This window comes from Syngnathus typhle, unplaced genomic scaffold (genome assembly GCF_033458585.1).
Source record: "Syngnathus typhle isolate RoL2023-S1 ecotype Sweden unplaced genomic scaffold, RoL_Styp_1.0 HiC_scaffold_28, whole genome shotgun sequence".
Taxonomy (NCBI): domain Eukaryota; kingdom Metazoa; phylum Chordata; class Actinopteri; order Syngnathiformes; family Syngnathidae; genus Syngnathus; species Syngnathus typhle.
In genome coordinates, this window is record NW_026871934.1 from 409054 (window position 1) to 423786 (window position 14733).

Below are 14733 nucleotides of genomic sequence, written 5' to 3' on the forward strand. Positions count from 1 at the left end.
CTTTGGCGAGGTTCGTTCCCCTCATCCGGAGAAGTTCTGAGGAGAAGGTCGTAATTGCGGAGGTTTCCTCCTGCAGTGTTCGTTAGATTTTAATCGGTCTCCCCAGTCTTTTTCCCACAACGGAGCTAAGATCTCGTTTATTTTGGGACTCCTCACGGGCAAGGCGCTGCGATGGGCAGAAGCCCGGTTTCGCTGACTGCAGGCATTTTGGCTGTTCTTACGAGGAGTTTTTGGAGGAATTTAAGCAGACCTTTTCAACCGAGACCGATCAGACCGGTGTGTCTCGCCGGTTGTGGGGGCTTAGGCAAGGGAATAGCACCGTGTCAGATTTCTCCATTGAGTTTCAGACGTTAGCAGCTGCGTCCGGGTGGGGCTCTGTAGCCTTGAAAACGTTTTTTTTTTCAAGCCTTAAATGAGTCCTTAAATGACGAAGTGGCAGTCCTGGAAGAACCAGGGACTTTGGATGACCTGATTTCCCTGGCCATTAGGTTGGACAATTGAATTAGGGAGAGACGGAGAAGCTCCCGATGGGAGCGGACGGAGGAGAGATCACAGTTTTTAACCAGGCCTAGTCTGCCCAGGCGATCGCCTAGCCAGTCCTCTCCAGAACCCGAGGCCATGCAGATTTGTCGGGCCCGACTCTCCCCGGAGGAGCTGTAGCGGCGCCGCGAGTCTCGACAGTGTCTGTACTGCGGCTCCCCGGATCATTTCATTGCCTACTGTCCAGTTCGACCAAAAGAGCGGGTCCGACGGTCATGAGGGGAGGACCGCCGGACCAGCCGACAAGTGTTAAGTCTCCTCGCTTCTCCCTACCCGCCATGATGTCTGTGCACAACCATCACTACGAGCTATCCGCGCTGGTCGACTCGGGGTGCGAGAGAAACTTGATCGACCAGGACTTTGTCTCCCGAGCCAAAGTCGAGACGGAGCCCCTCCCTACGCCTCTCGCTGTCTCTGCCCTGGATGGGAGAGGGTTCTCTTGCATAACCAAATGCACCAGACCCGTGGAGCTAGTCATCTCTGGCAACCATCGTGAAGTAATTTCCTTTTATGTCTTCCCCGTAAAACAGTCAGCTCTTGTACTTGGTTTCCCCTGGCTCCAGAGACACAACCTCGTCCACGACGTGCTTGTCCTCTTGTCTTCAGTCTGCCGCGTCATCTCGCCCGCCCCTAGTAGCATCCGAGGAACCTGGGCTGATTGACCTTTCACAGGTGCCCAGAGAATACCATGACCTAAGACAGGTTTTTAACAAGAGCAAGGCTTCATCTTTACCACCACATCGCCCCTATGATTGCGCCATAGAGCTTCTGTCCGGAGCTCCGCTACCGTCCAGTAGACTCTACAATATCTCATGCACCGAAAGACAAGCTATGGAGACTTACATCAATGAATCACTGGCCGCTGGCATCATTTGCCCGTCCCCCTGGGGGCAGGTTTCTTCTTTGTGGGCAAGAAGGATAAGACTCTCCGCCCTTGCATTGACTACCGTGGCCTCAACCTCATCACCGTCAAAAACAGGTATCCTCTTCCCCTCCTTTCATCAGCATTTGAACCAGTCCAGGAATCCCCCATCTTCACCAAGCTCGACCTGCGTAATGCATATCATCTGGTCAGGATCCGCCAGGGAGATGAGTGAAAGACCGCTTTCAAGAGCCCGCTAGGCCACTTCGAGTGCCTGGTCATGCCTTTTGGACTTTGCAATGCCCCCACAGTTTTCCAAGCCTTAGTCAACGATGTCCTTCGGGACTTCCTCAACATATTCGCCTTTGTCTACCTTGATAACATCCTCATCTATTCACGGAACCCCTCCGAACATCGCCATCATGTCCGCCTGGTGCTGCAGCATCTCCTGGAAAATCGCTTATTTGTCAAGGCTGAGAAGTGCGAGTTCCACAAACATTCCGTCACATTCTTAGGATTCATTCTCGAGGGAGGTCAGGTTCGGCCTGACCCCGACAAGATCAAGGCCGTCCTGGACCGGCCTACTGCAGAGAACCGGAACCAATTCATCGAAGTCAATTCATCCGCAACTACAGTCAGACAGCCACTCCCCTAGCAGCCTTGACCTCAACCAAGACAAATCAAGAAGCCAACGCCACGTTCATCACTTTAAAGGAGAAGTTCTCACAGGCACCAATCCTGATTCATCCAGATCCCAGCAAACAATTTACCCTGGAGGTTGACTTTTCCGACAGTGGAGCAGGGGCTATCTTGACACAGCGCTCGGAGCGCCCCTGTGCCTTTTTCTGTCGACGTCTGTCACCCGCAGAGAGGAATTATGATGTCGGTGACCGGGAACTTTTGGCCATTAAAGTGGCGCTTGAGGAATGGCCAGTGCCCACTGGCTGGAGGGCACTGAGCAACCGGTGCTGGTCTGGATCAACCACAAGAACCTGTCATATCTACAGTCCGCCAAACGCCTGAATCCTCACCACTCTCACTGGTCCTTGTTTTTCTCTCGTTTTACTCTGTCCATCCATGCGCTAAGCCCAAGCTCCCAGAACACGAAGCCAGATGCCTTGTCCCGCCAATTCGCTCCCGGCGAGTCTGTAGAGGAACCAGCTGCCATCTTTCCCCCCAGTTGTACCATAGGCTCCCTCTCCTGGGATATCGAGGGGCTCATTGATCAGGCTCAGCTACAAGAACCCGATCCAGGCACAGGGCCACGGGCAAAGACCTATGTTCCTTCCTCAGTCCGTCCTCGCCTAATTAACTGGTTTCATTCGACCAAATTCTCAACCCATCCTGGGACCAGCCGCACCATCGCGTTGATCACCAGACGCTTCTGATGGCCATCCGTCAGGGAATACGTTCTCGCCTGTCCCATCTGTGCTCGCAACAAGTCCTCCCATAGACCCCCTGCTGGTCTTCTACAGCCTCTCGCCATACCCAACTCCCCTGGTCTTTTGTCACTGGCCTGCCCATTTCACAGGGAATGACCACCGTCGTCGACCGTTTCTCCAAGTCATGTCTACCGCTCAGAAAACTCCCCTCTGCGTTCCAGACAGCTCGGCTTCGCATCAAACACGTATTCCGTCTCCACGGTATCCCGCAGGAGATCCTGTCTGATCTAGGTCCCCAGTTCATATCCCAGGTGTGGAAGCAGTTCTATTCAGCCCTTGATGCGAAGGTCTCCCTGACATCGGGCTACCATCCCCAGATGAACGGGCAGACTGAGCGCTTGAACCAGGAGCTTGAGGCCGCGCTCCGATGTCTCTGCTCCGATACCCCGTCCGAGTGGAACAAGTTTCTCCCCTGGGAAGAGTATGCCCACAACTCTCATGTCTCCTTTGCCACAGGACTCTCCCCGTTTGAGATTTCATTAGGTTATCAACCGCCGCTGTTCCCGGCCGACGAGAAGGAGATCGCGGTCACGTCTGTTCGCCACCATATCCGACGCTGCAAGAGTATTTGGTCAAACGCCGTCAAAGCCCTTTGTCGGTCGATCGAACAGAACCGCAAGTATGCCGACTGACGACGCACGCCTGCCCCTCTTTATTCCCCAGGTCAGAAGGTCTGGCTTTCCTCCCCCTCAAATCTGTGACCAGCCCCCCCCCCCCCCCGCTTCATTGGGCCATATGAGATCCTGGCAGTAATTAGTCTGTCTCCGTCTTCATCCGAGCCTCCGAGTCCATCCCAGCTTCCACGTCTCTCAGATAAAGCCAGTCGAGTCCAAGGTGCATCTTCCCCCGGTCGTGCCCGCGCCTCCTGCCCGGTCGTGGGTGCCCCGTTCCTACAGCTGCGACCCTGCCCTCGTCTCGGACTACTGGTCGTCACTCCCTTATTCCTACTTCTGGGCCGCCCGGGGGCAGCCGTTGAGGGTGGTGGTGGTGGTCGGGGGGGGTTCAGGGCCCGGCCGGGGTGGCATGTTTCTTTAATCCACAGGGAGCAACTGTGAGCAGAGTGCAGAGGGCCCAGGTGTGACTCATCAGGCTCGTTAAGGAGTGCTCTTAAGGAGCATGCTGTCGACTGCTCGTCGCCTGAGTGTCCCTACCAGTGTGATCATCTCCCTGGTTGTGCCTCTAGCTCCTCGATCTTGCTCCTTGATCTTGCTCCTTGATCTTGCTCCTAGTTCTCGCCTTGCTCATCCACGCCACGCTCTTCAGATTCCTCTGGTTTGCAGTAAGATCTCCGCCACAGTCGCGTTGATTCCTCTGACCAGGTCTTGTGCATCCTGCTTGCAGATTACTTCCATCGATCACCACCAAGATCCACCCCGTTCTGGCTGAACTCCTCACGCCCCGCCACTGCTGCCCCGCTCCGTGCTCCTGGCTCCGATCATCCCGCTCTACCTCACCGCAGCTCCTCCAATAAACACTCCTAACTCATTCTCGACATCTGAGTTGTTTTTTCTGCATGTGGGTCAAATCAGTCGTTACAACGATGACAACGATTGATGTAAGCCACGCTACTTCCGAAGTTAGTGGCGATGTTTATAAGTGACACTGAGGATGACGATTCTGTTTGATTTAATGATTTGGAGTGACACTGATGGTTCGATAAACTTGTTAGCATGTTATTTATGCTATAGTCATATCAATACAATTAATATGTTACATCAGTCACGTTCTCAGTTCCTTGTTTATGTAACGTTAGTATACCGCACCGTTCAGACGGTTGTTGCCTATTCTTATTTCAGATTGCCTGTCAAGATGATATGTCTGTTCTTGGTGATTTTATCAAATAAATTTACCCCAAAATTTATAAAATGATACTCCGGTGCGACTTATATATATGTCTTTTTCTTCTTCATTATGCATTCTATGGCTGGTGCAAATTGTACTCCGGAGCGACTTATAGTCCGGAAAATACGGTAAAATATTTACCAGGATCTGACTTTGCATTGTAGGCCAGAGTAGAATCAATCCGAATCGGTTATTGTGCTGTTAAAGAAAATAATGTACGACGGGCGTTAAAGCTGTTCTCTCTGCGGCAAATGGCTTTCATTTTTCGACAGCGACTGAGAGAAAAGATAAGGGTGCAGTGGTTTCATCATTCTTAGTAAACATTCATAGGACATTTGGTCTTAAAAGAGTTTTTTCTTCTCTATTTAAATACTGTCATTCTGACAGCTTGTGTGGCTGACAGCTGTAGAGTGAATGCAAAGTGCGCATGCGTGAGAAGTCGCTTAAAGAATGAGGAAGAAGGTCGGGAGCGGCCAGGAGGCGTGTCTGCACTGTGTTTGAAAGTCGCGTAACAAGCAAAGAAGATAACGCAAATTGAAACGAGGACTGCAGTGCATGACTACTGTCTCCTTTTGGTGTGTTGTTGGCCCGCAGGGTTTCTCCTTCGACACGATCCTGTAGGGAATGCCGTTCTTGGAGAAATGTCTCCTCTGCGCCTCCCAACTAAAGTTAGCGGCCGAGCAGAAATGTATGTACCTTTGTTCTCAAATCGGGATGCCCAAGGAAACGGAATGCGCACCTGTTTGTCTATGTTGAGGGGCACTAAGTTTGTCAGCCGCTGACGAGTCCTGGGCAAGGGAGGGGTGTACAATGGAATATGGTACAAAAACAAAAATAAACGTTTACTTTTAACATCAATATGTAGTGATCCCTCGTTTTTCACAGGAGATACTTTCCAGAACTACACATGAAAAACAAAAGTTCGCAACGTACAAACATGTATTATTTAGAAAGTTAAACACTACTGTATTGAAATTTCCAAAACGTGGTGTGATGTTTCTTGTTGGCCGCTAGATGACATGGATGTATTGCAAGTCAATTAAAAGAGTGTTTTTTTCCTTGCCAAGCAATACAATGTGTCCATCTTCAGAATTACCAATCTATACTAACCCGGGGGACATCATGCACAGCGAAACCAAAGTGTGCCACGATTAAGCATGAATCTCCTGTTGCATTGTGGTCCAGTACACAATATTAAAGATTTTTAAACCCTCCCAAATACTTTAACGTGACATAAACCTTTCTCATTCCGTTAATAACCATTCCCACACTGTTCTGTGCATGTACTTTACAGTAAATAAAAGAACAGATGCGCAATATTAACTCCTTCTGGTTGGTGCTTCTTCCCTCACGCGTGGCCAGCTGCCACCTCCTGCGCTTGAATTCAGTCAAGTGGTATCTATGGCCTTTTTAATCCAACGCTTTAGTTTGTTTGATTCCGATTTTCCCCATGTCCCAGTCCATGATGTGATTATTTCTCCTGCAGTGATCGGTAATGGCTGATTTGAGATTTTCCTGTTTTGCTTTGTCTTTAGTGTCTGTGTAAATTTCCCTGCTGTCTCCTTCTCGCATTCTTTTTGATGTTCCCTTTTTCTTATGCTGAATGACCTGCCTGTTTCCCTAATGTATGTTTTGTTGCATGACTTGCATGGTATTTAACACTGTTGTGCAGCACCGCTTTGCTGGGCGGAGGGATATGTGACACGGTCACTGGGGAGAAGAGTAGTGTGTTGATCGCATGTCCATTCGGCAGGCAAATAATGCCGAATAATTGACACAAAGAAGAGACAGAACAAGATTAAGACGGACGTTACTGAAGAAAGGACGCTTTTATACACAAACCCTCGTTTTGGGGGACAAAAGAAATTAATATGATGCCGCTTTTAAGTTAAAGCCAGTCGATTTGGCTCTTAACATGCACTGTAGATGTTTCTTCCGGTCACTAGGGGGGGACTGGGCTATTGTTGAGGACATCTTGTTGCGTCACCCTTTTCTTTCTTTATTTCCCAGTCACATCTTCTCTGGAGCTATACATGTCGCTCGCTAGTTTATGTAACTTATCGATTTGTGCATGAATAAAATTAGCATGAACAGACCTTCATCAAGTAAAATGCTAGAAGAAATGCATAAAAGCTACAACGAGAAAGAGACTGTGGCGAAGTATATCTGACGCTATTCCAATCCAACACTGAGGAGGAAGACTTTGATGGTTTCAGTGCACAGGAGGAAGATGAAGACAGCTCTCAGTGACTTTTACTGGTATATTTTTTTTTTTAACCAGCCCTGTTAGTGCTGTCCTACCGTGTTGCTGCTTTGTTACCACCGGGTCTCAGTGACTTTTACCGGTATGTTTTTTTATCCAGCCTTATTAGTGCTGTGTTACTTCTGTGTTGCTGCGGTATTACTGCCGCGTCACAGGCAGTGTTTGGAAAGAAATGTTAAGGTGTTATTAAAACTTTAAAAATGCTTTTCGTGTACTGTCTGTCTTTGTAAATAACTCACATGCACATACAGCTTTTAGTACGGGGTGGCTTATTTATGAAGAAAAAAAAAAATCCCCTAATTTTTCCTCGTGAGTCTTATAGTCCAGAAATTACGGTAGTTCAACATGACTTCTGATATTATGGTACATGTGGTGTACATGGACCTGTAGTTAAGTATTTACATGATTCTGCTTGGTGACATACGTAAATATAACATTAGTTAGTTGTCATTGTTATGCTGACGATATGTATGCCGTTAGAAATTACAAATCCGTGGCATTGTTGTAGTCTTGAGGCATGGCTCGCTGAGATTCAACAATGGATGTCTCCTATTTTCCTACTTCTTCACCCAGATAAAAATGAGATGTTGATAATTAGCCTCACTCGTCATTGATTGATTGATTGAATATTTATTGATCCCCAGGGGTGGGGAAATTCAGGCCCCAGCAGTATTCATACCACAGAGTGGGTATACAAAAGACACAGGCTGCCACACAACGGCGCCACAAAGAAAGCCAGAAAGTGCTCAAGATAAAAGCCATCAAAGCAAAACAAAGCTAAAAGACAAAGGAAAAAAAAAAACTGTGGCCAACCAGCACCCCTCAATACAAGAGAACACCCCAAAACACACAAAATAGCCTCCACGGGGTCCATAGACAGGTGTAACGGCAGTCCAGTTCAACGGCGCCCAATGGACCGTGGTCGTGAATCGGTGAAAAACATCACAAAGCAGGAAAACGTGTGAGCAGCGTCCTGGGCACCCAGTCGGATGCACGTGCAGATGGTCACCACGGGGCTAGCATGGCGAAAGTCGTTGGTTCCGACGAGCACGAGGAAGCGGAGTCCCTACAGGGGTTGCGGTTGCAAGGCCAAGGCAAGGGACCCGGTCATCACTGGCCGGATAAGCAGGAAGCCGCCGTAGAGTTACGCCGGTCTCGACCGATGATCCCGGTCCCAGGAAGAAAAAAAAATAATACAAAATGTCCGATCCCAAGAGATACCGAGGTGCGGTAGAAGGCACCAGCATCGCCGAATGGACAAAAAGACAGAAAGAAAAAGGAGAAAAGAAATAAATAAAGAGGAAAGGAGAGAACACTGCTGGGAGGCAGCCACTTACGGCGCCATACCGAAAGAAAAAAAAAAAAAAAAAGCACCTATTGAAGGACACTGTAAATGTGCGTTATGTACTTCGTCTACGTTGTCACAGTTCATCAGCCAGCCAAACTCATGTATAGAACACTTGAGCCAGGATTCAGAGCGTCTTGTTCCCTTTATTTCTGTTCAGTGTTAAACACAACGAGTGAAACTGCAAGTGAAACAACAGTTTCTTCTATGAATATTCTTCTTATCTTATAAACAATAATAAAGTTATCCAATAAACAATAATAACTTACAGCCGTTGATTCCGTGAGGATAAGGAAAAAGATTGGTTTAGATCAGTGGTCCCCAACCACCGGGCCGCGGACCGGTACCGGTCCGTGGGTCACTTGGTACCGGGCCGCCAAGCCGCACAGAAAAAAAACTAAATTATCGACAATCAATTAATTCAGGTCAAGACACTCGTCCTGGTCACGTGACATGTTTCCCCAGTCGAGCCCGCAAAGCTAATACGTGGCGACAGGCTAACTAACCAGGCAATGAAGCATTCAAAACTGCTTCAACACATGGAGACCAAGCATCCTGCAATAAAAGACAAACCTTAATCACTTCGGGTGTCATTGTCTCCGATTACGTCTAGATGGGACCGGCTCGTTTCGGAGAAACAAACTCAGTGCTCCCAGTAATTCAACGTACCGTTTTTTTCCGTGTATAGTGCGCAAAATTTAACTAATTTATTGTCCTAAAATCTGGGGTGCGCATTATACATGGGTACAAAAAATTTCTTTTTTTCTTTTTTTTTTTTTAATTTTTTTTTTTTTTTTTTAAGAAAGTCATGGTACAACAAAACCAACAACAGGACTGACCGACAAAGTCGTGGAACAAAAAGACAGGGTGACATTACCAAAGACAGGAACAGAAACCAAACAGACATCATGACAGTAACACATGCAATGATCCGACGGTGAGCGAGGGGCAGACAGGACTTAAATACAAAACACGTTACATCGATTGAGGTGACACAGGAAGAGAGGGGCGACGCGAACAGAAACTATGGCAACCTAGACACATAGCAAAACTGGGGACGAGACATGACAAATCTCCCCCGAAATAAAACTTGAAATCACCTTTCTTCTTGTTTGTTGTCAATCGCGCATCACATTCAGCCATCCTGCCCAACACACTTAGTCAGTAAAATTCATAATTGACGACACATCGTTTGATGCGATGGTGCAATCCTTGATGGTGTGTTATTGTCAAATATTGTTTGTTTTTTAATCTCCATCGCGGACCGGACGTCATACGGAGGCCGCCATTACAGATGCGCAGAACGGATGCGCAAGACACGTCAGCTATATAAAGAGCGAGAGTTGTTTTCTTCCTATTAGTTTCAATTTACAGTTTAATTAGCAGTTTCAATCAGCAAATAACAAAATGCGTATTACAGGTCGGTCATATTTTATTTCACAACACTTTGCCTTGTTCCTTTCGTCTCTGCTGTTCACTTCAAACACGCTCCATGCGACCGCAATGCTCTCGTATCAGACGCTTGCTCGATCACCTGCTCGTTTGCTGTCTGTCACAATGTACCCTACACAAATCCGAAACATTTGTTGCGGCTCCGAGTCACGACGAGGGGCAAGTTTTGGTTTCCAAGGGTGTTTTTATTCTTCTTCAACGTCTCTCCCATACAGAGAGCCCATACTCATACTCCCATGCCTTTTTCACGTCCGCACGCCTTTTTCACATGCGCGCACGGAGCGCGGTGGTGCGTTTACGGGCAGTCGGAGAAATCAACGCCAACAAAAAAAATTACATCCAGCCTAGTTAAGACCATACCAAAGACTATAAAAATGGGACCCATTGTCTCCCTGCGTGTGTGACGATCATTGGGACTTAAAAAAAATAATAATAATAATAAAAAGAAATCATAAAAATTGGGTGCGTATTATACATGGGTACAGGCTTTTTTCCAGCATCAGCATGCCATTTTTAGGGTGCGTATTATACATGGGGGCGCATTATACACGGAAAAAAACGGTAATGGTGAGTTTTATTTTTGTCATTTGTACTTGTTTTTATGTCAGTCATATCATTTTATTTCATCGTATTTATATATTTATTATAAATGTATTATTTATTTATTTATTTATATAAATGTATTATTTATATAGATGCCGGTCCGTTTCTGACATGTAACCGGTCCGTGGCGCAAAAAAGTTTGGGGACCACTGGTTTAGATGACACGAGTAATGCTAACGTCTCAACTCATCAGTTGTCAAGTCGCTTCAACAAAAACATGTGCAGCTTCCGTTGCATTTCAAAATACATTTCCGGTTTGCTTCCGAACGACAAATAACCATTGTGTATGCTTCTTTACATAGAAAACATTTCTTACATCATGAAAACAATTCTGAGGGCAGAACAGTAAATCTTGATAAATGTACTATTACCTAAAGTGATTCTGTAATTAATCTCAGTTATATATTATCAAACTCTCTCATTTCAAAAACCGATTAACATAACTAGAACTGTGTTTTTCTCCTCCACAATATTGCTAACATCTGATTGATTTGATTCTTTCAACCGTGATGCATACATTTTTATACATGCGCTTGTTACATCATGCCTTGTTAATGTAATGTTTTGTTCTCTGGTCTTCCTATGTCGAGTATTAAAAGTTTACAGTTAGTGCAAAACGCTCCAGCTAGACTGCTCATGAGAAAGTTTGATCATATTACCCAGATACTAGCCAACTTGCATTGGCTCCTGGTCCACTTAAGATGTGACTTTAAGGTTATTTTACTAACCTATAAAACTTTGCATGGCTTAGCACTTTAGTATCTCGTCGCCCTACTTGCACGCCTTACGTTCCGTCCCAAATCTTTGTTCACAAAACGCTGGTCTTTTAGTGATCCCAAGGGCAAAAAGAGCATTTTCTATTTGGGCTCCAGAGCGATGGAATGCCCTACCAATAGATATCAGAGCTGCTACCTCAGTAGAAGCATTAGACACGATTAAAAACACATTACCGTTTTTTTCCGTGTATAATGCGCAAAATTTAACTAATTTATTGTCCTAAAATCTGGGGTGCGCATTATACATGGGTACAATTTTTTAAAATTTTTTATTTTTTTATTTTTTTTTAAGAAAATCATGGTACAACAAAACCAACAACAGGACTGACCGACAAAGACGTGAAACAAAAAGACAGGGTGACATTACCAAAGACAGGAACAGAAACCAAACAGACATCATGACAGTAACACATGCAATGATCCGACGGTGAGCGAGGGGCAGACAGGACTTAAATACAAAACACGTTACATTGATTGAGGTGACACAGGAAGTGAGGGCCGACGCGAACAAAAACTATGGCAACCTAGACACATAGCAAAACGAGACACGACAAATCTCCCTCGAAATAAAACTTGAAATCACCTTTCTTCTTGTTTGTTGTCAATCGCGCATCGCATTCAGCCATCCTGCCCAACACACTTAGTCAGTAAAATTCATAATTGACGACACATCGTTTGATGCGATGGTGCAATCCTTGATAGTTTGTTATTGTCAAATATTGTTTGGTTTTTAATCTCCATCGTGGACCGGACGTCATACGGAGGCAGTATCACTGCGTATGCGCACTATGGATCCGATGCGCAGAACGGATGCGCAAGACACGTCAGCTATATAAAGAGCGAGAGTTCAGTTTTCTTCCTGTTAGTTTCATTTCACAGTTTAATGAGCAGTTTCAATCAGCAAATAACAAAATGCGTATTACCGGTAATATTTTATTTCACAACACTTTGCCTTGTTCCATTCGTCTCTGCTGTTCACTTCAAACATGCTCCATACGAACGCAATGCTCTCGTATCAGACGCTTGCTCGATCACCTGCTTGTTTGCTGTCACAATGTACCCTACACAAATCCTAAACATTTGTTGCGGCTCCGAGTCACGACGAGGGGCAAGTTTTGATTTCCAAGGGTGTTTTTATTCCTCTTCAACGTCTCTCCCATACAGAGCCGCCTTTTTCACATGTCCGCACGCCTTTTTCACATGTCCGCACTGATCGTGGTGGTACCTTTACGGGCAGTCGGAGAAATCAACGCCAACAAAAAAAAATACATCCAGCCTAGTTAAGACCATACCAAAGACTATAAAAATGGGACCCATTGCCTCCCTGCGTGTGTGACGATCATTGGGACTTAAAAAAAAAAAAAGAAAAAGAAAGAAAATTGGGTGCGTATTATACATGGGTACAGGCTTTTTTCCAGCATCAACATGCCATTTTTAGGGTGCGTATTATACATGGGGGCGCATTATACACGGAAAAAAACGGTACTATGCTATGGGTTTTAATTTAACTGTGCACGCCCAGCCTTTCCAATCTTCGCGTCCCCTCTTTGACGTCAGTTCCCACTCAACTGGCCGCGCTTTCACAAAAAATGATAATGAACAGACATTAAAACACTAAATGAGTTTGTCGTTATCAAACATTGCTTATTTGCGCGTAATAATTTGGCGATAAAGCTTCTTTTAAAACCATTATTTCTTGCTGTTCATACCAATAGCGGCAATCATGTTTGCCATCACATTTAATCACCAGAGCTACTGTTTTTTTTAGCGTTTTTTTTCTGTAGCATTCAATATTTTCACCTTAATGCAGCATTGTTGACCATGAGGGATTAGTCAAAGTCAAAGTCTGCTTTATTGTCAATTTCTTCACATGCCAAGACACACAAAGAAATTGAAATAACGTTCCCACTATCCCACGGTGACAAGACATAGTACACAATATGCATACAAGTAAACAACACAAAAAAATAAAAACAAGAAGGCAGAAACAATGAATAAATAAGAGCGATGAATAAATAATAAATAAACAAATAACACAATAAATAAGAGGAGCAAAAATGGAGCAAGTGTGCATACAGCAGACAGTCAGAATATAGCGCAAAAGTACAGGACGCTACGCAGAAGGGGGGAGAGAGTTCAGGATCCTAACAGCCTGGAGAATGAAGCTGTTTGTGAGTCTGGTGGTGCGGGAGCGCAGGCTCCTGTACCTCTTCCCAGAGGGCAGAAGATTGAACAAAGAGTGAGCGGGGTGACTCACATCACTCACAATCGTGGTCGCTTTGCGGGTGCGATGGGAGGTGTAAATGTCCTTCAGGGAGGGGAGTGAAGCACCAATAATCTTCCCAGCCGTGTTCACTATGCGCTGCAGGGCCTTCATGTTGTATTCAGTGCAGCTACCACCCCACACAGCGATACAACCGGAGAGGACGCTCTCAATGGTGCCACGGTAGAATGTAGCCATGACGGCCGAAGGAGCACTTGCTCGCCTGAGTTTCCGCAGGAAGTACAGCCGGCGCTGAGCTTTCTTTGCCAGTGATGCGGGTTTGGCGGACCAGGAGAGGTCCTCACTAGGGGTGTAAATCGCGGGTTTTGTCACGATACGATATAATATCGATATAAAGAACTATGATACGATATTTGTCGATATCTTAAAGCCTGCTGCGATTCATTCACGATATATCGCGATATAGTGCTCTACGATCGATTTTTTTTTTTTTTTAATAAAAAATATAGAACAATATCCTAATTTATAACAATTCATACGCAAAATCAACAAGGTACTGCAAACTCTTTATTTAGGAAATTACAAGAGTATTGTAGTATACAAATTCCTTACTTTAACACTGAACTTTGATGTCGTGTTTTTTCTTTAAATGTGCGGCGAGATTTGTGCTCCCTGAATATTTGATCACCGCATGGCAGGATTTACAAACTGCACGTGTCTTGTCCGTTGAGCCATCTTTTCTTTGGAATCCAAAGTGCTTCCAAACGAATGACTTGAAGCCTAAAGGGGAGCAAATTTCCTCGTCTTTTTGGACACTAGCCATAGCAGCAGCCCAGGAGCCGCGTACTAGTTGTCCCCTCCCCTTTCACGTGCGTGATCTGCTCACAACACAACAACGCCGGGCGCACTGCTCCCGAAAAGAGGAAGCAAGCAACAATGAACTGGATTTCAAAATAAAGTCGCGTCTAATGTCAGATGTCAAACACGGCGATATAAATCGATGTTTACCTTTAGCATCGATGCCAATAAATCGCAGAGCATTATATCGATTAATCGATGTGTATCGATGTATCGTTGCACCCCTAGTCCTCACTGATGTGCACCCCCAGGAATCTGGTGCTGCTCACTCTCTCCACCACAGCACCGTCGATGATCAGCGGCAGGTGTTGGGTGTGACCCTTCCGGAAGTCAACAACAATTTCCTTGGTCTTGTTGACGTTCAGCAGGAGGTTGTTTTCCCTGTACCACGCGGTCAGAAGATCAACCTCCAACCTGTACTGAGTCTCGTCGCCCTTGGTGATGAGACCCACCAGAGTCGTGTCGTCAGCAAATTTCACTATGCGGTTGTCGCTCTAGGTTGCAGTGCAGTCATGCGTCAGCAGGT

The 14733-nt window shown here is 45.9% G+C and overlaps 1 long non-coding RNA gene across 1 annotated transcript; it reads left to right on the forward strand.

Annotated features, from left to right (window-relative positions):
* The first annotated feature begins 3566 nt into the window (after positions 1–3566).
* LOC133147094 (uncharacterized) lies at positions 3567–7153 on the forward strand. Its single transcript, XR_009711508.1, has 2 exons — positions 3567–4116; positions 4186–7153. It is a non-coding gene; the product is annotated as an uncharacterized LOC133147094 (long non-coding RNA).
* The last annotated feature ends 7580 nt before the right edge of the window (positions 7154–14733 follow it).